We start from the raw sequence: 24,157 nt of genomic DNA on the forward strand, positions 1-24,157 counted from the left end.
GACTTCCATCTTTATGGTTAGTAGGGTGCCAAATATAATCAATTAAGAATATTTGAGATCCTTGATTAAACTTGGTCTTGTACTTCTTATTTCTTGCAAGCACAAATAGTTAGAGACATGAGCATGTTGATAAAGCCAATTCTTAATAGTTTTAGACGTAGTCGAATTCGATAGACCATTGGTATTGTGGGATATGATTCTTAGATGACAACCTCTTTAGGAGGGGAGACTATAGCCATAAAAGAAATAATCTAGTATCCATCAAAGAGCTAGAGCAGCTATGCAATTATTAGAATCATAGTCATTGTATTCTCCTTCTGTGTCTAAGTTTAGGTTTTTGAAAAATTGAGAGCTTTCTACAAACTCTTCATCATCATCAAAGACAAGAGATCAACAAGGTTTTGTGGTACGACGAGGCCCTCCTCAAGTATTTTCTCCTTATCTTTGTTCTTATGTTGAGAAGCAAAGTCCTTTAGATCAAGAAGATCCAAGAGGAGGAGGGAGAATTAGGCAATATGTTTGTTTTTGTTCTTCTTAGGATATGGCATCTTAGGATTCTTAGCTTTATGGTTGATGAAAGTTTGAAAACCATCATCAAGAGCAACAACTTGTGTTTCTTTGGGAGGCTCAAGGGGGCTTCATATCATGATAGCATTTAATTTAGTCTCAGCATGTTTGTGAGGTCCTTTGCAAGGTCCACCTCCACTAAGACCCGAGGGTGCCACTATAGGTTAACCATGTTAATAGGACACTATCCTAGAATACATCCAATGGGGGTTACTATTTGTTTGAGGTAGGTGTGCAACCACATTGAATACCATATTAGAGACTTTGGGAATCTCCCAAGTTCCACTTTCAAATAAGAAGTAAAGATTTGATCAAGTGGCTAAATCTTAACCCCATATTTGAGAGTGGGATTGGGGGGATTGCTTATAGTATCTAGGGAAAATTTCACCTTCAAGTAAGGGGATAACATTTGACCATGTGTCCAAATATTAATCACATTAGGAATTCCCAAACTTCATGAATTTGGGATCTTGGTTGGTACTAGGTCATGGTGGTTGAATAACACAGTCCATTTGAATAGTAAAAGTGGTGAGTTCCATACTTTCCATTGCCCCGACTAAGGACATTAAGTGCAAGAGGTTCTAAGTTAAAGAGAAAAATGAATTAATTGTTTGGTAGGTATTGAATAGATGGGAACCTTCCTCCTCCTGTTTCTTAATTAGGGCTTATCCATTTCGTAAATGATTTTGCAAGTGAATGTAGGTTGTGGCAAAGCCTAAACAAGTGCACGATTACCAAAAATAGGTTTCCAATGAAGCATTCCTTCACAGTCAAGAGCTGCAGATCATGGAAGGATTTTGTCCATCAATTGTGTTACCGATAAGGTTATCCTTGTCGGTAGCTTGTAACTAGGGAACTCTATTGGAGGGGAAAGATTCACTTTTGGGGGTAGTTCGGCCTTGGGCATGCTTGGTTTCTCCTTGGGGGGAGGCATTGCCTTTCCCGTTGTTTGGTGACATACCACCACTTCCTTTGTGATAGCTATCGAAAGCTCCATGATAATCCACGAAGGCTAGGAATTGAATGTCCCCTCTCTACAAGGATGGACCTACACTTTTTAAATCCTAGTAGAGGTGTAGCTATGTATCAATCTCTAAAGAAAAGTTGCTTCCTTGTTCTTCTTGTACTCCTCCATTTGTATGTTGCTTGTTGATGTTCCATAGCATTTCAAGTGGCAAGTTTTGGAATATAGGATTGAAAGAATTGTAGAGTAGCTTGCACCCTAGGGCACCTCCATTGATATTACTAGGTAGAAGGGGGGAGAGTGCCACAACTTACCATCATGGGACTAAGTAATGAACCAAAGGTGAGGGTTATACTTGTATGTTGCATGTTGAGGAACTACTTGTGTGGAGGAGACACCTATGCTTTTTGTAGCATTCAAAATTGCAAACTAGCAAATATGTGTCCTTGGCCATATCTTGTAATACGTTCAAGGCCTCATCATCTTGCATGGTAACCACACAGGGGAAGAGCTTAATTCCATTAAAGGAAGGCTCAACTCCCTTGGTGGAACAACAAGAGAACACACTTGATGGGTGCCCTTTTTCACTTTCGAGTTTCGTTTAGTTTTTTTCCCCTAACTCAAGTTCTATGTATATTTATCTAATTCTCATTTATGAATGCTCTAGCTAGCTGCTCACTACTACACTTTACCATCATTTGTAGGTTCACAAAGCTCATAGCCTTTGCACATGAGGTATCATGGTGAACAAAAGATGAACTTGTTAATTGCAAGTAGTAAGCAATGTGCAATGTGTAACCAAAGCATGAAGAAGGAGCCTAATTTTTGAATTATTATTTACAACACTATGGGCCTCTAGCCATTACATAAAGCAGTTACATCAATTGTATTAATTTATCATGTAGATCCATAAGCTGAGTGTGATCTTGTGCAAATTGTAATGTTGGAATAAACTCCCATGGTAAAATTGCAAAGGTTATACTCTATTTTCACCATAGGAAAAGCATGCAATAAGAGAGGACCAGCCTTTTGACCTAAAAGATGGGTTGGATGCCCAAGAGGTGTAGGGAAACCCTAACCCTAAAAAAGTGTACAAAGAGGATGAGGATTCATAGAACAAGCTATTCATGTGTGTGAAAATGTCTAGTACTTGCACCCTTGCTTTTGTCCTTGTGAGAGAGAGTGAGGGAGAATGTGTGATTAAGGGAAAGAGAGTGAGAGTGTGAGGTGAGGGACCAAGGGAGTGAAGCCTTTTCCCTTCTCCCAAGTACTCTCTCATGCCTTCCCCATGCTTTCTCCTTGCTTGACGAGGGTTATCAAGGGTTGAGGAGCTAAGGATAATTTCCTTGAGTCGTGGAGCTTTCATATGCGGCCTTCATGGTTGGAGGTATGCTTTGCAATGCTCAATACAATGGATCTCAATCCATGTGTGAGTGGCTAGGTGAGAGCTAGTCCAAGGATTTTGTGTGTTGAAGCTCTTGAAGGAATAGGGATGTAACCAATGGTCCCAAGACATTGAGCGCATGTCAACCAACAATTTGGTTCCATTGCTAGGACCAAAGACACATCGATTGCAAAGTTTCTTACATGCCACACATTGCTGAATAGGAGGGTGTGGGAACACCAACTCTAAAATATGCACAATTAGTATCTTTCATTTTGTTGAGAAATGGTTGGAATTTTTTTAGGTAAGGAAAAAATAATGGTGAGATTAATATTTGACTTAGTTGTTTATTTATTTTTTTTAAAAACATAAGTCTTGCTTACATCTTGTGTTGTCGGCCTCGTGTATCACAATTTTGTTAGATGAGGAAGAAAAAGAAAAGATGAAATAGAAAAAAGAAAAGAAGGTGAAGAAGAGAAGAGAAGAAGGAGAAGAAGAAGAAGAAAAAGAGAGGAAGGAGAAGGGGAAAAACAGGAAAGAGAAGGAGAAGAAGAAGGAGGAGGAGGAGGAGGAGGAGAAGAAGAAGAAGAAGGGGGGCGATTAAAAAAAAAGAAAAAGAAAAAACCATACTTGGGGAACCCTAGCCTTGTTAGGTTCCCCTCTTCTTCTTCATCTCACCTTGTCTCAGGTTGCCTTTGCCCTCCCCCCTCCACTGACTCCATCTACCTGTGCTCTTGCATCCCCCCACCCACTCCTCCATTGCTTCCCTCCACCTACTTGTACACTATGCAATTGAGTAAATGGGCCGAAAGTAATAACAAATGAGCTTATGGACAAGCAGGTTTTCGCCTGGTCATAACACCATAGACCATTTGGTTACTTTACGTGTGCTTATGGATGAGAGTCGGCTTGAGGGAGCAACCTTGTATTGCTATTTTGTGGATTTTAAGAAGGCTTTTGACAATGTACCAAGGGTTGGCTTATGGAAATGAATGCAAGAATTAGGGGTCCCAAATGATCTATGCATGGGGATTCACAGGATATATCAACGAATGGTGTGCCGCCTTAGAGGTTGCAACGGGCTGTCACAAGTATTTGAGAGTAATATGGGAGCCAAACAAGGTTGACCGCTCTCCCCTACATTACTTGGTTTATGCATTGATAAGCTAGAGGAAATACTTCTCATAGCTATGAATGAAGAGGAAGCCAAAAGCCCGCATATTGGTATGTTTGCCATCTTGCTTCTGCTTTATGCGGATGATGTGGTCTTCTTTACATATAATGAGGACCATATGTAGCAATTCATGGGGATTCGTGAATGGTTTTGTCAAGATAATGGTTTGACGGTGAATGTAACAAAAACAAAGCTAATGGCTGTGCACACCAAGCAATCAAAGACCCCACCAAAATTACACTATGCAGCAAGATAGTCTATAGAGGTAGTATCTACTTTCAAATACTTGGGGATTGAGATACATGTAGACCCAAATGGTATACATGTGTGGAGCGGCGATTAGCGATAGGAAAAAGAAAGTATTATCACTTTGAAAACGACTGTAGCCATAATATAGATACTAAATGTTGGAAAATACGATGTATGATTTTTGATGCATATGTTCTACAAACGTTATTATATGGAGTGGAAGTGTGGGGAGGGAGCATCTCCTCATCTGCATGGAACGACATTGAGAAGTTGCAGAAAGATTTTATTAGTAGACATTTGGGCATCAAAAGCACCACACCATATGTACTTATGCTTTTGGAAATTGGTCGTCAGCCAATTGAGGTACATGCCCCGGGGGGTCCACTAGGGTTTACCGTATGGTACCACGTGAGTGTAAGGGAGGGGGGTTATTTATGGGAAGGAAGGTACATTTTATAAGGTAAGGTCCCATAAATAGGGGGTAGATAAGGGGTATTTTCATATATTTCTTGCACGCAGGTGAGGTCTCCTTATTACTACTAGTGAATCCCCCATGGTGGTACATGCTATGTTCTGAGTTCTGAGATATGCCACCCAAGTACGTCAAATGGATGACAATAGGCTCCCCAAATGGGCATGGGATGCTAGGACACACCTACAAAAAACATGGACAGTAAAGTGCTTTTAATAGGATGGGTGTTGGATATGTGAAAATGGTTTAAAGGGTGGGGAGTGGATAGATATCTAGATATGGCATCCGAAGATATATGCATGGACACATTTCAATCAGACCTCTTACGAGTGTATCAAGAAAACCATCAAAGCAAGGGAGTAAATGGAAAACTTGCTTATTATACTATGCATATCTATCCTTCATGTTGGGAATCCTACATGCAAGTAGAAGCACATGCGCAACCATACAAACCCAATCCGCTCTCAGTGGTATTTAGACGAAGTATTGCATGACTTTGAACTCGATCACACGCTTTATTGATCGAGGTAGGTGCATGGAGTGGACAGTCAAGAGAGACGAGGTTATGCAAGCTATGTGTACTACAGAGTGTAGAATCAGAGGAGCACATTATTATGACACGCCTAGCATATGCACACATACGGGCTGACTTTGATATCCCTTTACAGGGGCCACTTCACCAGTTTCTGACCACTACTCCTATATCGAAGTTAGGGGCTCTCATCATCTGCATGTTACGCTTTCAAGAGAACCATGATGCATAGATTGTTCTTTCACCGTAGCTACCCTTTCCTACCACGAGGGAGGAGAATCGTTGTAATGTGGAAAGGTCCCATGGGTCATAATTTGGCCTTCCGTGGACGATAATAAACTACTCTACTCTACTCTATGCACTTGTGTGTAATTGAAATCAGGAAAAGGTGCAGTCTTTTCTTATGATAGTCAACATATGACCAAAACCTAGGACTTCCAATTCTCTTCTTCTATTTTGCTTCCCATCAAGAACAAAAACCCTTATGTGAGCAAAATGTATTGAACAATTTCTTGGCAGTTGTGAATTCTTCTCAACACACTATGAATCAGACCTCTCCACAATGACCCCAAAATTCATAAAGTTGAATGACCATGGCACAAAACAGCTATTAAATACCATGGGAAGTGAGAGGATCAAGTGCTCTAATATTGTTATAGTTGAATCCACCCATAATTTTAACCTAGAACAAGAAACCCTTCATTCTTTAAATGACAAAAACTTGGAAACGAAACTCATGTTCAGAAATGTCAAACTTCTTCTTGAACTCCAGAATAAGACAAGCCAGCTAGAATGCAGAATGCAAAATATATGTGACTAATTTAGGGACACAATACAAACTAAAGATGCCACAAAATCATCTCATGACTTACCACATAAATCACCCGTCCCATAGCTAAAACATGTCAGAATTGCCATCAATCATGCCATGATAGCCACTATTGCCCCAGGCCATGACCCATAGTAAATGACCCTCATATGTGTCACAATTGTCCTCAATGCAAGGTACCCAATAGCAACTCTCACATGCATGCTAGGCTTGCTATCTCCACTCGCATGGCTAAGGCTATTGCCATTGACCTGAAGCTAATCCCACTTGCCTACTTTAGGGTCAAATTAGTTGCAAAGTGAGAGCACATCACTGAAGCTCTCATTGACAAAGGAGCTTATTACAATATCCTCACCTATGATTCTTGGACTTGCATAGGACAACCCAAGCTTGTGCCTATTTATGCTACAATTAATCCTTATAGAGGATTACCATACTCTCTCTTAGGTAAGTGAAAAATTCTAATGGCCCTCAAGACTAAGAGTTTGTCAACTATTTCTATGTGCTCCCCAATAGAGAGGAAGTTGGAAAGGAAATTCAACTTGGAAGACCTTTCAGTGCACAACTAAGTGTGATGTGGACTACGAAGCACATCAAATACACTTGACCCTACCTCTGCTGTCAATATAATTATGACTTTAAGAAAAGGTAAACTTGCTTAATTTGCAAAGAAAGAGCAAGCAACCTATCTTTGAGCCATAATGAAATCTCAAAGAGGGAAGTAAGGGAGTCCTTGAACAATTACTAAGAGTACAAGCACAAAAGAAAATGCCTATAAGTAGGATTGTACATAGTCCAGGTAAGGCATCAAAATGTCTAATAGCTCCAAACCAACTTCTATTGATGCTAGAAAGAAATTTCCACATAAAAAGAGGCAAAGATCCTAAGAATACCAACACAAACAATGACATAGAGCTATCATAATACCACAATGGGTCTCCAAAGCATTGCTACATGCTCAAGGGTATTACACAAGAAATCAATGGATTTGGTTACCCAAATCCCCTGCATCACCACCTCTATCAAGTAACACCTAGATCTCACCCAATGTATGGAAATGTAGGAGAAGACCCAAGCAAATCTCTAGGTCTAGGACAAACACCACAAGAGAGATTGAGCTAACTAAGATTGAAACCAAGAAGCCGAACTTTACCTATCAAAAAAAGGTAACTCAACTCAAGATAACTAAATCACAATTGCTTGATAATGTTGCCAAATCTGAGGAGAGATTGATAATAGTTAATGAGCCATCAACTTCAAAAAAGGAACCAAGGTACCATTCACATTGTACCACTCCAATTGAGAAGGAATACTAAAAGAAGGAGAAACTAGGGCTATCTAAGAAAGACAAGCAACCACTAGAGGCCTTGAATAGCCCGCTTAGGAGTCCAAAATCTCGTAAATCATCTTCAACCAAGTAGAAACAGGAAGACCAACCGCAATAGCTTAGTATAGTTGCTCAATCTAAGCAAATAAGGCCACAAAATCAAGCCAAGGACACTGCCACTCCCTACAAGGCTAAGGATTTGGCCAAGTAGTCAATCTCGATTGACAAAAGTAGCCAGTCCATTGAATTAGCCGCTAATACTTCCAAATGAGGATATCAACAATCATATCCTTTTGGCTAGACAACATTGGTCACATAGATGAAGGAACGAGCCCTTATCAATCCACTCTCAAAAGTGATACTTTTAGAAAACATCCTTATCACATCTAGAACCTCAAGAGCACTCAAAGCCTAGGCACAAAAAGAGATCCCTTGAGGAGATGACTAAAAAGATAGTGCAACAAACTAATGAGCTAGAAATGAAGTGTTTAGTACACCTAGATAATAAGCTAACATCACTCACGTGTGCATATATTTACCTTGGTGAACCAATGGAAGAGCACATAAATCTCTTAGAAAAGCCATTGATATGGAAAGAGTAGCAACACATCTACTCCCATTACATGGCCATTGCCAAATAAGTCATGAAAGAAGCTATTCCAAAAGCCGCATCTAGAGAGTTGCATTTAATTCCCTCTTTCTACACTGCCCTTTGTGAGACAAACAAAGAAAAACTAGTGGCAATAGAATGGGAAGGGAAAGGACAAGGTACATTTGAGTACAAATGGCATTCTAATCGTAGTCTATTGATAGCTAAAATTGGCCATCGAATAATGACATCGGTGGAGCAAAGGAAAGCTATTTGGACCTCCATGCATGATCCCACATATGTTTTCCCTACATCCCTAAAATTGCTATTGGTTTTCCATGGTTTTGAGCTTTTAGCCTCACCGTCCAAGAACATCCCTTATATGATAAACTCCTTGTAGAAAAAGAGCTACATGTGGCTAGTAGGCTAGAAGTAGGAAGCATGGTACTTGATGTCAATGCATATGTGTTTTGCCTACTTGACAATTCTTGATAGCTATACTTCACTCCAATACAATTGTGACTTCTTCAAGGGGTTTAATCCACAACTAAGTGACATGAAACCTAGTCTATCTCTTGTTTTTTCCCCAATGCAACCCACTCCATTTCGCATCCAGGGTCGCCCTAGCAAAATATCGTAGTCTACTCCCTTCATAACTATGAAGTTCACTGAGAATCGAACACCTACTATTTTCAAGGGCCATTCCTTCAATACTCCAAATGGTTTAACTTTAATGCCATTAGCCAATGTGACATTAAACCTTGCTGTCTCCACCAGTGGGTTATCCCAAGCCTGTAGGACTGCATGGCTAAGCACACTGACTCCTAGTCTTATGTTTATGATCCCCTTTCTTGTGACATCTCCTAACTAATGCTACCACTGGTAGGATTGTGTGCATCTTTGCGCCCTCCCAGAAAGCATTTACATACAAGGATTTAGGCACTGGGTTTAGTGTTAGGCTAGGTATCTAAGTGGCTACATCGTGTTCGTGCAACTCAGCTACTCTCAACTCATTAGATTCCTGCACCCACTGCTTTAACTCTTGCCATAACAAGGGACTTTGCCTAAGTAGATCCCCCCATCAGAAAAGTTATAGGGGCCAATATCAACGTTGTAAGCAAACTGCTTGCTGCTTGCCTTTTGTCATGTGCTACACTCTTTTTCCACTATTCTTGGGCAGTTGGCCTACCCATGGTGTCTAGGCCTTGTCTTTGTGGTGTTGCATGAGGTGCGGATGCATCTCTTGATTCTATGCGTGTTGGTGAGACATGCTCACACAGTGGAGAGTTCATCAAGCTCATCTTCTAGGATGGGGTTGGGATCATTTAGATGCTCTTGGGCTTCTCTCACCCACTCCTTAACCTTGTCAACCACTTCTAATTGGTGCCTTGGATTGAGATATTCCCCAAACTTGGCACTCCCCTTCTCTACTATCTTGGGTGGTGCTGAAGTCTCAGCCTTTGCATCTGTGACTCGCTTCCCTCTTGTTAGTGTGGTCGCACTATCCATTTTTAGTGTTATTTTGGCATCAACCCTCTTTTTCTTCCTTCGATGAGTCTTCTTTCCAATTGAAGGGCTGCATCTAGATTGCTAGGTCTTGGCAGTGAAATGCTGGCATGCTTTGTTTGTGCTTTGGTCATGACATTCAATGAGATGGGAGTGGCCTGACCATTAAGTGTTTCAACTCCAAATAGTTCAAAAGGTACAGATGGCATGATAGCAAAGCTGGTGGACGGTTTTCTCCTAGGGCATTTGGCATACAAATGAGTGATTTCACACTTAGGGCATCTCATGTCAACCTTTTCTCGATTGGGTTGCTCTCGTTTTAGAGCAACGAGATGAGATGTGCCTTGGGTGGCTGCAAGTCTAGCATGCGATTGGTTCCTGGTTTTGTTCTCCTAGGCCTCTACCCCCTCCCCAACCTAATGCCACATTGGTAGTACTAGTCTAAAATCCATCAGAATAATGGGGTTGCCCTCTTTATTGTAAGAGACATAAGGGTTTATGTATGTGTCATCCTCATTGAGCTCCTCTACATAGTGTATCGAAGTGTTGCTCTCGGTGGATTGGTCACAAAGGGTCTAGGTGGTCTAGGTATGCATGTGGGGTTAATGTCCATCCTGGGGATAGCTAGCTTGGTATCTTTAGGTGTTGGGAGAGCTGATGGAGCTCCCCTTCCGAAGTGTGGTGGTCTATTTCCCAAGTACTATGACTGGCTATACGGCTATGAGTATCGTATTCTCCTCAATAAATGGCAATGCATAGCATCATGGCTAAACCTACTTGTAAGGATAAAAGCTTGGATAAGATAAGGATAAGAAAATATGTGGAAAAAAGGATCCCATAGTTATCCACTTTATGAATATCTCAGATATTTAGAGAAGAAGCTCACCTACCTCATTTAATGTACCATGTATATATATAGCTACTAGTAATGAGATGATCAACTACAGTTCACTTCATTTTCTACATTGTCTCTATCTCTTTCTCTTATTATTCACAATGTCCTTTCATCTATAAATAATTTAATTCTTGGTTTTCACTAGATGGTATCAGAGCACCAGGTCCTAGTTCTCTAGCTAATCACATTCTCCTCAAAATCACAAACTAATAGTCCTCCTTTACTCTCGTTCTTCAAATGGCTCTCGTCAATGCCACTACCTCCTACAACCGACACATCAAGATCAACAAACTCAATGGCAACAACTATCAAGTATGGAAGCTAAGGATGGAACTTTACCTATCTCAAGCGAGTCTATGGAATATTATCAATGGCAAGGAAGATTCCCTGAACAAGGAGTAGACAAGGAAGATTGGATGCAAGAGATGCAGCTACAAGAACGGAAATACTTATCCATTGTGGAGATCAACAAGTACAACTAGTAAGAACAATACCCACTGCAAAAGGTATTTGGGATTTCTTCAACAATACCTATGAGCATATAGATATTGTTTATCAAATGACCATGTTTAGAAAACTATCTACTGCCACTATGCATGAAGATTAGTCTGCCACTAAGTTCTTACAACAGTGGCGATCCTTGCTAGATGAAACCATAATATCCGGTTTAGTCATTTGAGAAGAATTACAAGCCATGTTTCTCCTCTCCTCCTTGCCTCTATCTTGGAGAGCTTTTACTACTACTCAAATCTCCACGGATAAACTCAAGCTTCAGCTGTTGATTAATAGAATCAAGCAAGAGTAAGTCATGAAAGATATTCTTTTTACTTCTTCTAATCAAGAATCCAATGCCCCAGCTATAACTACCTACAATCCAAAACATCTTCACAAAAGAACTCAACCCCTTCATCAAAAGCCCAAGTTTTCTCCTTGGTCTGACTTCAAAGGAATTCTTGGTAATCCTCAACATAAGCCCAACTCTTACTAGTCATTTCAAGCCCTATCCTTAACAAGAAACCCTCATTATCATCTCATATGTAATGTTTGCAAATGACAAGGTCATATTGAAAAGAAGTAACATAAAAAACAAGATTCAAAAAACATCACTCAAAAGGTCAAGCTCATTTTGTTAGCATCGACAATTATGACATGGAAGAGCAACTAGAAACTATAATGAGCCTAGCCACAAGTGTTTGGGCACCTTCTTCAAACTCCAAAGAAGAATATACATGGTTCCTAGACTCTAGGGCTACTCACCATATGAATTTTCATAAGGAATGGTTAGTCAACTTCAAAGAGATGTCCACTCCACTTAGTGTTGCCATGGGGGACAACAGCATTCAACAAGCTCAGGGCTATGGCACCATTCAAGTGGAGATTCCCTCCACTCACATAATCAAGGTACATAAAGTTTATTATATTCCCAACCTTAATAAATATCTGTTAAGTATCAATGAGCTCACTTCTCAATCCTCTCTTAGTGCTCAATTCTATAAAGGCCACTGCATCTTACATCTACTCTCACCGTCTCTCAAACTCATATGCTCCAAACTAGGTCATCTTTACACACTTGACTATTCACTTCTACAACCTTCTTCAAATGCTTCAGCTAACTCCACTTCGCTCACAAGTACACCACAACACATCCTCTTATGGCACTCTAGACTTGGTCATGCCTCTCAAATTATTCTCCAACAACTTATTCATAAGAAACTTGTCCATGGCATTCCCCCTTCCCTCTCTCAACTTCCATTTTGTCAAGCTTGTGCTCTCAGTAAAGCCACAAATCTTCCTTACCCCAAATCCTACTCCATTACGACTCAACCTCTTCAATTAGTACACTTCGACATTTGTGGTCCTATCAATCATGTATCTCTCACTAGAGCAAAATACTTTATGGTTCTCATTGATGATTATTCAAGATACATTGTTGTATATTTTCTCACAAGGAATTCACAAGCCTTCCCCAAGTTCCAAGAATACAAGAAAGTAGTTGAAAATAAGCACAAGTTACGACTCAAAGCTCTTCATACAGACAATGGAGGAGAATACACATCAAATGAGTTTAGAGATTATTGCAAAGCCTTTGGCATTCAACATGAGCTTACCATACCACATCATCCACAGCAAAATAGAGTTGCTAAACGTAAGAATCGTACTCTACTAAATGCCGCAAGAGCTATGCTATCACTAGCTCATCCTGGAAAAGAATATTGGGAGGAAGCAATCGCTACATCAACATATCTTCAAAACAGGTTGTACTCAAATTCTCTACACAATAACACTCCTTACAGATTGTGATTTGGTCACCCTCCTGACCTATCACATCTAAAGGCTTTTGGATGCATTGCCTTTCTTGTAAATAAGGATCGCAAATTCAAATTCTCTCCTAGAGCCACACAATTAATTTTTATGGGATATGGTAGACCCATGGTCACAATGTAATCCCATGGTCACTCCACTTGCCCAGAATCTCCAACTAAAGCAGTCCTCATCTTATTCTCTTTCAACTGAGCAGGCTCATGAAATGGAAACTATCCCTTATATGGAAGCACTAGGATATCTTCAGTATCTAATTACTTGTACCCATCCAAATTTGTCTTATGCAGGACATATGCTTTTCAAAGCCATGCATCAACCCACTTATGAACATTGGAAGCAACTGAAATGTGTATTACGATACCTCAAGGCCACTCTAATGTGGGGATATGTTTTATAAAAGACAGCAATGATTTTCTTTTAAGAGCATGCAAATGGAGGTAGTGATCTTGCTACTCAAAGATCTCTCACTGGTTTTATTATTACACTAGTAGGAGGTCCCATCTCATGGAACACCAAACAACAACACTTAGTAGCACTTTCTATACAGAAGACAAATATGTGGCATGCAGCATGGCTGCCTAGGAAGTTATTTACCTTAAGAAAGTATTGGAAGATACCAGTTTTGGATATTAGCTTCAAGAAATTCCCCATATTCACCAACAACAAGGCATCAATGTCTGTCATTAAGGCCCTAAATTAAGTTTGAAACTCTGCCATATTGATATGAGATATCATTTTGTACGTGAATGAGTTGAAAATTCCATATCATCCTTTGATATGTACCATCATGTGATAATGCTCCTGTTTTCCCCACCAAATCAATTCCTCAGTTGAAGCATAAAATTTCCATGCAAATCCTTTGCATGCTCTGATGGGGAGGGGAAACTATTCTAGTTGAATTGAAAGTAATCCTTTATTTCTCTGCAGATTTCCTATGGATTCCTTTTGAGGGGGGATGTAAGGATAAAAGTTTGGATAAGATAAGGATAGGCAAATATGTGGACAAAAGGATCCCATAGTTATCCACTTTGTAAATATCTCAGATATTTAGAGAAGAAGCTCACCTACCTCATTTAATGTACCATGTATATATACAACTACTAGCAATGAAATGATCAACTACAGTTCACTCCATTTTATACATTGTCTCTATCTCTTTCTCTTATTGTGAACAATGTCCTTTCATCTACAAATAATCTAATTCCTAGTTTTCACTACACTACCGCAGTTAGTATAAGGTTTGGATCTAGGATCCATGCACTTGGTTGGGAGGTGGTTCCCTTCGCAAAATGTAGGTAGTGGACATGAGGTCGAGTAGGTCTTCTTACCACCTCTTAGAGCTTGGCCAGCTCTAGCTTTACATTTGCCAACTCCTCGCTTGAGTCAACACTCTTTACTTTCTCTTGGTTACCCTGGCTAGATCTCTTGCTAATGATCGCAACTCTCTCCGAGGTTCTAGAGGCTATACTATCTTGGCTTGTGGCCCTCGAGCCTCTCTCTTTGAGCAAGTCGTCCGCACATATGGCTTCTTGGAAGCCCTAGCTAGCATGTCCCTTTGCAGGTTCGAGTTGCTCACCAAGGCCTTGTAAAGCTCTTCACTCCTAATTTTGCTAATGAATACAGTAGAGACCGCTTGCTCACTAGGTCACTTCTGCTGGGATTCTTTTAAAGAGACTCTGCATGTGGGTGACATAATCTCGAATATCCTCCTTGTCTTCTTGACTGACGTTCATTAGTTGGACAATATGGTTATCCAAGTACCCTACCTCAGAGAATCTCTAGATGAAGAGACTCTTAAGATTGTAGAAGTTGTTGCATTCGGCATTGTCTAGACTAGTGTACTATGTTCGTCCTTTATCCCCAAGGCAGAGACCAAAGGTTTGCGCATGTTGAGCAGGGTCCCTTAGGCCGTTCACCTTGCATACCTTCTTGAACTACTCTATGAAGCTATATGGGTCATTATTAAGATGATACTTGTCAAGTTGCTTAGCAACTGCGGGTATCTTCATTTGGCTATTTGAATTCGAAGTGATTCCTAGTCCCGCTAGCAATGAAGTTTGCTAGGGCCACTCTGCTCTACTATGTAGTCATGTTATCTAAGAGTTGCTTTGTGAGAAGCTCATTCAATGTAAGGTCATCTTCTAGTGCTCTCTCCCTCTCCGCATTGGGTCCTATTGAAAGGTGAGAAGGATCGAAGCTTGCACGGTGAGAGCTATGGCAAGCTCTCACAGGTTCCAAGAACACAATGATTTATGTGTAGTAAGCTTACTAGGCATTCCATCAAGCATGATAGTTGCACAAAGCACACTTCATGATCCAAGTGAGTTCCCTTTGGTCCTCAACCCTCTATGGCCTCCACATACATGAAAGGAGCATGGATATGGCAAGAGAGAGTGTAGAGAGGAGATGAAGAGCTTCACTCAGTTAGTCCCTCACTCTCACTCTCACTCTCTCTCAATCTCCTTTGCTCATTGGGAGCTGGGAGAGCTAATGGAGATCCTCTACTAAATTGGAATGGATGATTCATAGAATACTATGGTTGATAAGGTTGCTGGTATGGTAGCATTAGGGTAACTTGCAATGGATATCTTCATGCCCATATCTGCCACAATTAGCACAAGTCTTAGGTCTTAATTCAAGACACTCTGTTAGAAAATGATTGCCACTGTAGTGCACCCACTAAATGTTTGTTCTAGTAGGACTTTGCAAGGTATCTTGAAGCTTGATAATATCTAGCTTGAGGTTAGACATCTCTTGAGAGAAATCCACACTCTTGCCTTTTTCCTATGCTTCAGATGTTGCTTGCTTGCTATGAATGGTGGACCTTTCACTGTGAATAGTGATCATTCTTGTTGACTGGTTGTAGCTTTGCTGTTTCTTTCCTTCAATAGATCATCCACCCTTATGGCTTCATCAAATACATTCGCTAAAACATCTTGTTGCAAACTTGAGTTGCTAGCCAAAGCCTTATATAGTTCTTCATTTTTTATCCTATTGATAAATATCATTGATTTCACCATAGCCATGGGTCTCTCAGGTTTTGGGATCCTTTTATAGAGATTTCTCACATGAGTGAGATAGTCTTAGATTTCTTCTTTGTCTTTTTGGCTCACATTCATCAAGTTGACGATTAGGTTATCAAAGTACCCAATCTTTGAGAAGTGCTTGATGAATAAATTCTTGAGATTATTGAAGTTGTTCTTTTCCATGTCATCGAGACTTGTATGGGATTTTTCCCCAAGACACAACCCGAAAGCTTGCACTCTCTTGTTGCCATCCATGAGGTTGTTTGCCTCTCACACTTATTCAAACTATTCAACGAAGCTATAAGGGTCATCCCTTGCCCTGTACTTGTCAACTTGCTTTGTGATGATCAATATCTTTGTTTGGCTTCTATTTCCAAGTGATGCTCCCAGGCTAGTCAAAATTGTGGTAGGTAGTATAGCATTGCCCTTTTCTATTGAAGTTCGGTCTAACAGTATTTTGTGTAGGAGTTCAGATGGGCTAAGGTCTACATTAGGCATTTTTATCTCGCCCATCTCCTCTCTTGTAGTGATTCTATGTTCAACTTGTGTGTGTTGGTCGTAGAGTGATATTAGCTTCTGGATATCCATAGGGAATTCCATTGCATCAAACTCTAGAGAGTTGGTATTTGAGCTCGTTCCCACCATGTTTTCTGGATACTCCTAGGTGACAAGCATCTCCATGAGGCTAATGAGCCATGGCAAAGTACTAGGTGTTCCTATTGGGTGTTCTTTCCAGGATTAAGATATTATCTATCTTGAGTCAATGTGGTGTAATGTTAGCACTTGCAAGTGCTTAAGCTTATGAAATTTTAAGGGGTTCTAGGACCAAGGTTAGAGACTCATGAGTTAGAAGAAGGTAAAATATCAGCTACTTTTGCCTCAACTCTCCTTCTCTCTCTTCTCCTGCAAGCTTCCATGGCTATTATCCCCTATAATTCCCAAGATCTTGATCCGATCCCCTCCACGACATTAGCAACCACTTGGGATTGATCCCCCACATCTCTAGCAGCAAATTGAGCAACCCCCTAGAGGCTAGGAAAGGCTTGACACAACCACCACGTAGTAGTCCGCAGTTTGTGGTGCAAATTGCATTGCTACCCTTGCTCTCCTCCTGCTCCTTTGCAATGGTATTCAACCTCTTCCCAAGCTTCCTTGCTCCATGGGCAACTGATGACTGAAGCTATTAAGCAAGACTTGGACCTCCTTCCTCCAACATTTGAGCTTTTGCATGTTGAAACCCTGCTATACATTGTTTGGAACAACCATTAAAGCTCAACCTCCTAAGCTCTCAAATCAGGCCACAATCCCAGGAAGCTCATCCCTCAAGAGATCATCAACCCCCTTTTCCCCTCTTATTCGGATTGAAGACATGGAGCTCAACATGTAGGGAATTCTTGTTGGCAGCCATGAAAGCTCTTTTTGAAGCTTTCCATTAATTGAAGGTTAAGCTTGGGTACAAGCTTGGGAGCCCCCATCATCAAGGGGAGCATTCAAAGGCTTGAAGGATTCATGCGTTGGAGTGCTCTAATCAATCAGGCTTGGCTGATGGAGAAATTAGTATTATGATGGATCATGCTTCTTCTATCTTCTCCAAGCACTGAAGATGTATGTCAATCCAATCTTAATCTCTCATCTTAATCCACTTGCTGAGCTTAATTCCTTTTGTTGGAGAGATTATGATTGCATATGCTTTATTAGTTCAATCTTTCATTGTATGCATGTACCCACTGAAATCCATGCCCCCTTTGCTTCCCAATACATCATGATTAAACCTAAATCAATTGTTTTTACTGATATTAACTCTTCCCTGATCTTATATGATTTGGATTAATGCCAAGCAAGTAATAAGACTTTGTAAAACGGGTAAGTAGCAACCAGTGAGTCACTTGACTCCCAAGGTATGTTAGAATATCAAGCTCCCGTTACTCTTCAATCAGTCTATCTTTATGTGTGTGACCGACATTAGTTGGATACAACTATACATGTGTGTGACATTCAATAAGTTGATGTAGTCAGTGACTTAACCACAGTTAGTCTTGGTTAGTCATACCTATGTGTGTAAGTTTGTTTCACTTAGTATGATGGAAGAATAATAATGGAAGAAGAACAACAATGAGCTGAGGCTCATCTTCCGCTCCACTCTATCTCTCTCTCTCTCTTCCAACATGGTATCAGAGCTTGAATGCCTGAAGCCTGAAGGCTTGGTAGTGGCTATTTGACATCAAGACATCAGATCTGAAGAAAACGTCATCAAAGGAGACAGTGCTTGTAGTCCCTTTTTTTTGCAGAAGCTATATCTTGCTAGAGAAATGGTTTTTGGAGAAATGACTTGTGATTCCTGACCGTTGGAAACAGTGAACTTGGAGATACATGGTTGAAGTATCTCCAAGAAATGACTTGAGCTTATTTGCACGCTGTCTTGAATTTGGAAACAATATACCTACATGGTTGAAGTATCTGTGATGCTTATTTGCTAGTGACAAATGCTTGGATCATACCACATGAGTGGTAGATGTTTTTTGGGATATTGTGAGTGCTGAAATTCTAAAGTTTGGACTGATTTGTTATTGGTTATACCAGGGTATTGACTGGTTATTGTCTGCAAGAAGGATACCTATCATCTTCACTTGACATACATGCAATATATTCTGATCGGTTGGACATGTATCAACTCCTACATAGAGTGCCAACTGAATGAGATGTTTTGGCGCTGTTTTGAGGTTTGAATAATCTCGTTTTAACAGAGAAAACATTGCTAGTTATAGCAGTGGGCTGGCTGTATTTTAGTATTGCTACTTGCATACAATACAAACATTGATACTTGTATGGACATAGTTTGTTGCTGGGATGTTTTGCCACTACCATAGAATGTTTTGAACCGATTTGAGCTTGGTTTATGCTCAGTCGACTGTGTTTTTTCATTATTGGAATACAGTTTATAGCAAGCAGGTTGTCAGGAAAACTATCCTGAATTACAGGAAACTGTCATGAATAGTAGGAAACTGGTCCTGAACTGTAGGAAAAGGAGTCGAATACTTACAGGTTCTATAATCACTGAATATCTAAGCTGCAACTATGGCAAATGCTCAAGGCACTGACAATATCACTCAAATTGTGGGAGAAAAGCTGGACAACAAAAATTTTACTTTATGGAAGTTCCTTATGAAGAATTTTTTGGTTGGAAGAGGTTATTGGGACTTATGTACAGGTGATGAGGTTGAACCTGAAATACATGAAAGGAATCCCAGAAAAGGGCTCATAAGCTATGGACTGAGAGAGCATGCAAGGTGTTACATTGGTTTTCCTAATGTATATCAGATGCTATGGTTATACAGATTACTGGATGCAGTTCCCCAAAGGATGCATGGGACGTACTCATGAAGAATTATGAAAATGTAACACATGCAAGAAAGATTCAGCTAAAGGAACAGTTCAATAACATGTCTAGGAATGGCAGAAGCATTCATGCCTACACTAGAGAGATCAAGAACATAGCGGATCAGCTCGCCACCATTGGAACTTCAGTGTCTGAGGATGATATGATTGCAGTGACATTGAATGGACTTGGCAAAGAGTATAAAGCATTTGATACGTCTATTTCTGTGAGAGATGAATCCCCTGATTGGGATGAGCTGATTGCTTTGCTGCTGCATGAGGAAGCTAAGCTTGGTCTGAATACATGTTCTAGTATGTCTCAAAGTAGAGACATTGTTCTTTACTCTAGCTAGCATGGTAGAGGCAGCAGAGGCCATGGCTCTTTTCGAGGTTGAGGAGACACTTGAAATGCTTATGGACAACATAAAAAAAATGCATGGCATGGCACAAATACATAGGGCCAACGTGGATCTAGCAGCTTTAGAGGCATGGGGAGATCACCCCATGGTAGAGGTGGTGGATCTAGTTCATGGAAATCAAATGATCAGTCAAACAGAGATAAGGATTGCTATTACTGCGACAGATATAGACAATTGCAAAGGATTGTTACAAGAAGCAGAGAGATATGAAGGCAAAGGGCAAACAACATGGGCACTATGCATCTTGTAGTGGTGCTCATGATGAGTAAGTTGACAGATTGTTTGCCATGTAGCATGTGTCTAAGAATGCATCTAGGCAGAACAGAGATGAGAGATGGTACATTGATTCAAGGGCTTCAAGTCATATGACACCCCATGGAGAATGGTTTGATGAGATGGTTGCAAGTTCATATGGTTATGTGTGTACTGAGGATGACACCCAACATGACATTCAGCACACAGAAATTTTTCCGTTGTTGATGCCTGATGGCAAGAAAAAGAGCCTACATGATGTACTACATGTACCTACAATAACCAAGAATCTTTTGTTAGTTGTACAGATGGCAGAACAGAATCTGCGAGTGAAATTTAATAGAGATGGATGCTTTGTTGAAGAATATGGTAATGGCTGCAAATTGATTGCTAGAGGCCGAAGAGATGGCAGAATGTTTACTCTTGATGTGTCAATTCCGGAATTGAAAGCAACCATGTTTGCACATGATGATGGTGCTATACAAGATGTTGAGATATGGCAAAAGTGGATTGGCCATGTGAATGTACAAAAGCTGAAATCTATGCAACAAAAGGAGATTGTGCTTGGACTGCCTAAGTTCAAGTATCATGACTTTGGACATGTATGTTATTCATGTTAGTTTGAAAAGCAAGCACGGTTTCCATTTATAAGACATGTACGGAATAACTCATGTGGTATATTCAGATGTATGGGGTTTGTCTCATAATGCTTCGTTTGGTGGTGCTCATTACTATGTATCCTTCATTGATGACTTTAGCAGGTATACTTGGCTTTACATATACTGAAACATAAGGATGATGTGTTTGATGCATTCAAGGACTTCAAGAAGCATGCTGAAAATGAGTTGAGATGTAAAATTTCATGTCTTAGATCAGGTGGAGGTGGAGAATATGTCTCTAATTACTTTGACATGTACCTTGCTAAACATGGGATCACAAGACAGTTAACTTGTAGCTATACACCGTAGCAAAATGGTGTAGCAAAATGAAAAAATAGGGTACTGATGGAATCGGCAAGAGCTATGCTGAATGAGAAGAGTTTGCCAAATGGTTATTGGGCTGAAGTAGTAGTGACTGCTGTCTATGTGCTGAATAGAACCCCTATAGCAGGGATTCATGATGTAACTCCATATGAGAGGTTGTATGGTCATAAGATTACCATTTCACACTTGAGGGTATTTGGCAACATTGCATATGTGCATGTTCTTGATGAAAAGAGGAAGAAATTGGATCCTAAAGCTGTCAAGAGTGTGTTCCTTGGTTATGCATAAGATCAGAAAGCTTACATGTGTTATGTACCGTCTACACATGAGACATTGATTAGCAGAGATGTTGTTTTTTATGAACTGGCATCATGGTATGGTAATCCTATTGCAGTGGCTATTGATGGATTAGCCAACACTAGTAATGTTGAAAATACACCTACAATGAGTAAATCTATGAGTGGTCCTATAGGTAATGGGTCACCTACAGTAAGTCCTTGGTCAAGATGCTTGCGGAGTAGTACTTCTACGTCCACTGACACGGATATATCTATGAGGGGGAGATTGGATAAGGGAAAAGAAAAGATACTTGAGGATGTGACAGGTCCACTTACAGCAAGTTATGAGTCGTCCACCAGTGATAGCTTGGATAGTGAGTTGGGCATTACACCTGGAGCAAGGCAGAGTCGTTATGTACCGCCTCATGAGAGGCAAGCTCAGAGTGAGCCACAATCACGAAGATCTGAGAGAGTCAGAAAACCACTTGATAGGTTTATATACACTGGTTATTAAACCCGCCATTATGCATATATGGCTAGTGTGACATGTTACAAAGAACCTAAAAAGTTTGATGATGCAGTTACAGATGATAACTGGCGTGCTGCCATGGATGAGGAGTATGCAACCCTAGCTGAAAATGAGACATGGAAATTGTTTGAGTTGCCTGAAGGAAAAGTCCACATTGGATGCAAATGGGTGTAAAAGGTTAAGTGCAAGTCAGATGGTTCGTTAGAATGCTATAAGGCCAGGCTGGTTGCAAAAGAGTATGCACAACAATATGGCCTTGATTATGAGGAGAATTTCAGTCTGGTGGCTAAAATGGCAACAGTCAGAACTGTCATTGCTTTGGCAGCATGCAAAGGATGGAAATTATGGCAAATGGACGTTAAGAATGCTTTCTTGAACAGTGATTTGGTTGAGGAAGTATATATGGAGCATCCCGAAGGCTATGTTCACACGAACTTTCCTACACATGTATGTAAGCTGAAAAAGGCTTTATATGGATTGAAGCAGGCATCCAGAGCATGAAATGCTCAAATTAGCAATTATTTATAGCAACATGGATTTAGATTGGGTGATGTAGATCACAATTTGTTCACGAAGAAGACAGATCATGGATATGTGTTTCTAGTGGTTTATGTTGATGATCTTATCATCACTGGAGATGATGAAGAGGGCATTGCTGAAATTAAATCATGTTTATAGGCTGAATTTAGAGTCAAAGACCTTGGTGAACTAAAGTATTTTCTTGGGATTGAGGCAGTCTCTATGCCTCAAGGTATATGGCTGATATAGAAGCAATATGCTCATGACATGTTATAGAAGTATGGTATGGCTGAATGCAAGCCTATGGAGACACCTCTTGATCAAAATGTCAAACTATAGATTGATGTTGGGAATGACATAGAGAATGTAACCATGTATCAATAGATGGTGGGCAGCTTGATATACTTGACTATTACCCATCCTAACTTATGTTATGCAGTGGGACCGATTAGTCAGCTCATGTAGAAGCCTCACAAACCACATTTGGATGCAGTTAGGAGGATCATGAGATATATAAAGGGTACTATAGATTATGGGCTGTTTTATGCATATGGAAAATCCCTTGACTTAATAGGGTTTACTGATGTTGATTAGGCTGGTTGTGCCTATGACAGGAGGTCAACCAGTGGTTATGCATTTGGATTGGGCAGTAGTATAATCAATTGGTAGAGTAAGAAACAGCCTACTGTTGCATTGTCTAGTACATAAGCTAAGTATAGAGGAGCTGCCTTAGCGGCTTGCGAAGCAGTTTGGTTGATGAAACTGCTGAAAGACTTGGGAATACAGCTGGAAAGCAGAGTGAGATTGCATTGTGATAACCTCAGCAGTGTTATGTTGGCTAGCAATCTTGTCTACCATGCTAGGTCCAAACATATTTAGGTTCACTACCATTTCATCAGAGAAATGGTTCTTACAAGGCAGATTGACTTGATTCATGTGAAGACTGAAGACCAGGTAGCATACATATTTACCAAGTCTCTTGGTAAAGAAGAGTTCATATACTTCAGATAGCTACTTGGAGTTTATAAGATGGTTTGGGCTTGAGGGGGAGTGTTAGAATATAAAGCTCCTGTTACTCTTCAGTCAGTCTATCTTTATGTGTATGATCGGCTGGATACAACCATACACGTGTGTGACATTCAATAAGTCGGTGTAGTCAGAGACTTAACCATAGTTAGTCTTGGTTAGTTATACCTATGTGTGTAAGTCTCTTTCAATTAGTATGATGGAAGAATAATGGAAGAAGAACAACAATGAGCTGAGGCTCATCTTCCGCTCTACTTTGTCTCTCTCCCTCTCTTCCAACAAGGTAAGCCCTACCCAAGCTCTTGTTCATCCCTTGCATCTCATGAAATGGTCCAATTATTCCTTTCCGATGCAGCTCATGCTTATTGATTAATAAAAATATCAGCCATGTATACTCTGATTGAGGAAAAAGGCCAATGTTAGGCAAGGTGGTAAGTCAAAAGAGAGGTGGCCCTCCCTTACCACTTAAGACCCTGAAGGGGTGCACAACCTAGCCCAAGGGGAACTTTTTCCACCTCATGGTGATCCAGAGAGCCTGATACTTGTATGTACGTGTAGATACATCCCCATGATCACCACCACTCTTGATGAAATATCCCCTTTTGGATATCCTTTCAGTGGTTATGGTATCCATGTATGTCACTTGAGATGTATGTAATAAAAAGAGATATATGGCATTAAGTTCCACTTATGTAGTGATAATAGAGTAGATGGATATGTAAACATACTTGGGATTATGATTAGTATGACCAAGATGTTGTTTATGATGATGCTTAGGCCCCTCAGCTTACGAGCCATCCATACAGTGTATTTGAATAAGGGGATAGACAACGTTTTTTGCCACAGTCAATTATGGACAATCATAAAGATCCAATTACAAAAAATACTTTGTTACACCTAGGAGTGAACCCTATAGCTCACCTTGAAGAGGGATTCATTC

Source organism: Lygodium microphyllum, chromosome 5 (assembly GCF_053477565.2).
Source record: "Lygodium microphyllum isolate KBCC chromosome 5, Lygodium_microphyllum_v1.1.10, whole genome shotgun sequence".
Lineage (NCBI taxonomy): Eukaryota > Viridiplantae > Streptophyta > Polypodiopsida > Schizaeales > Lygodiaceae > Lygodium > Lygodium microphyllum.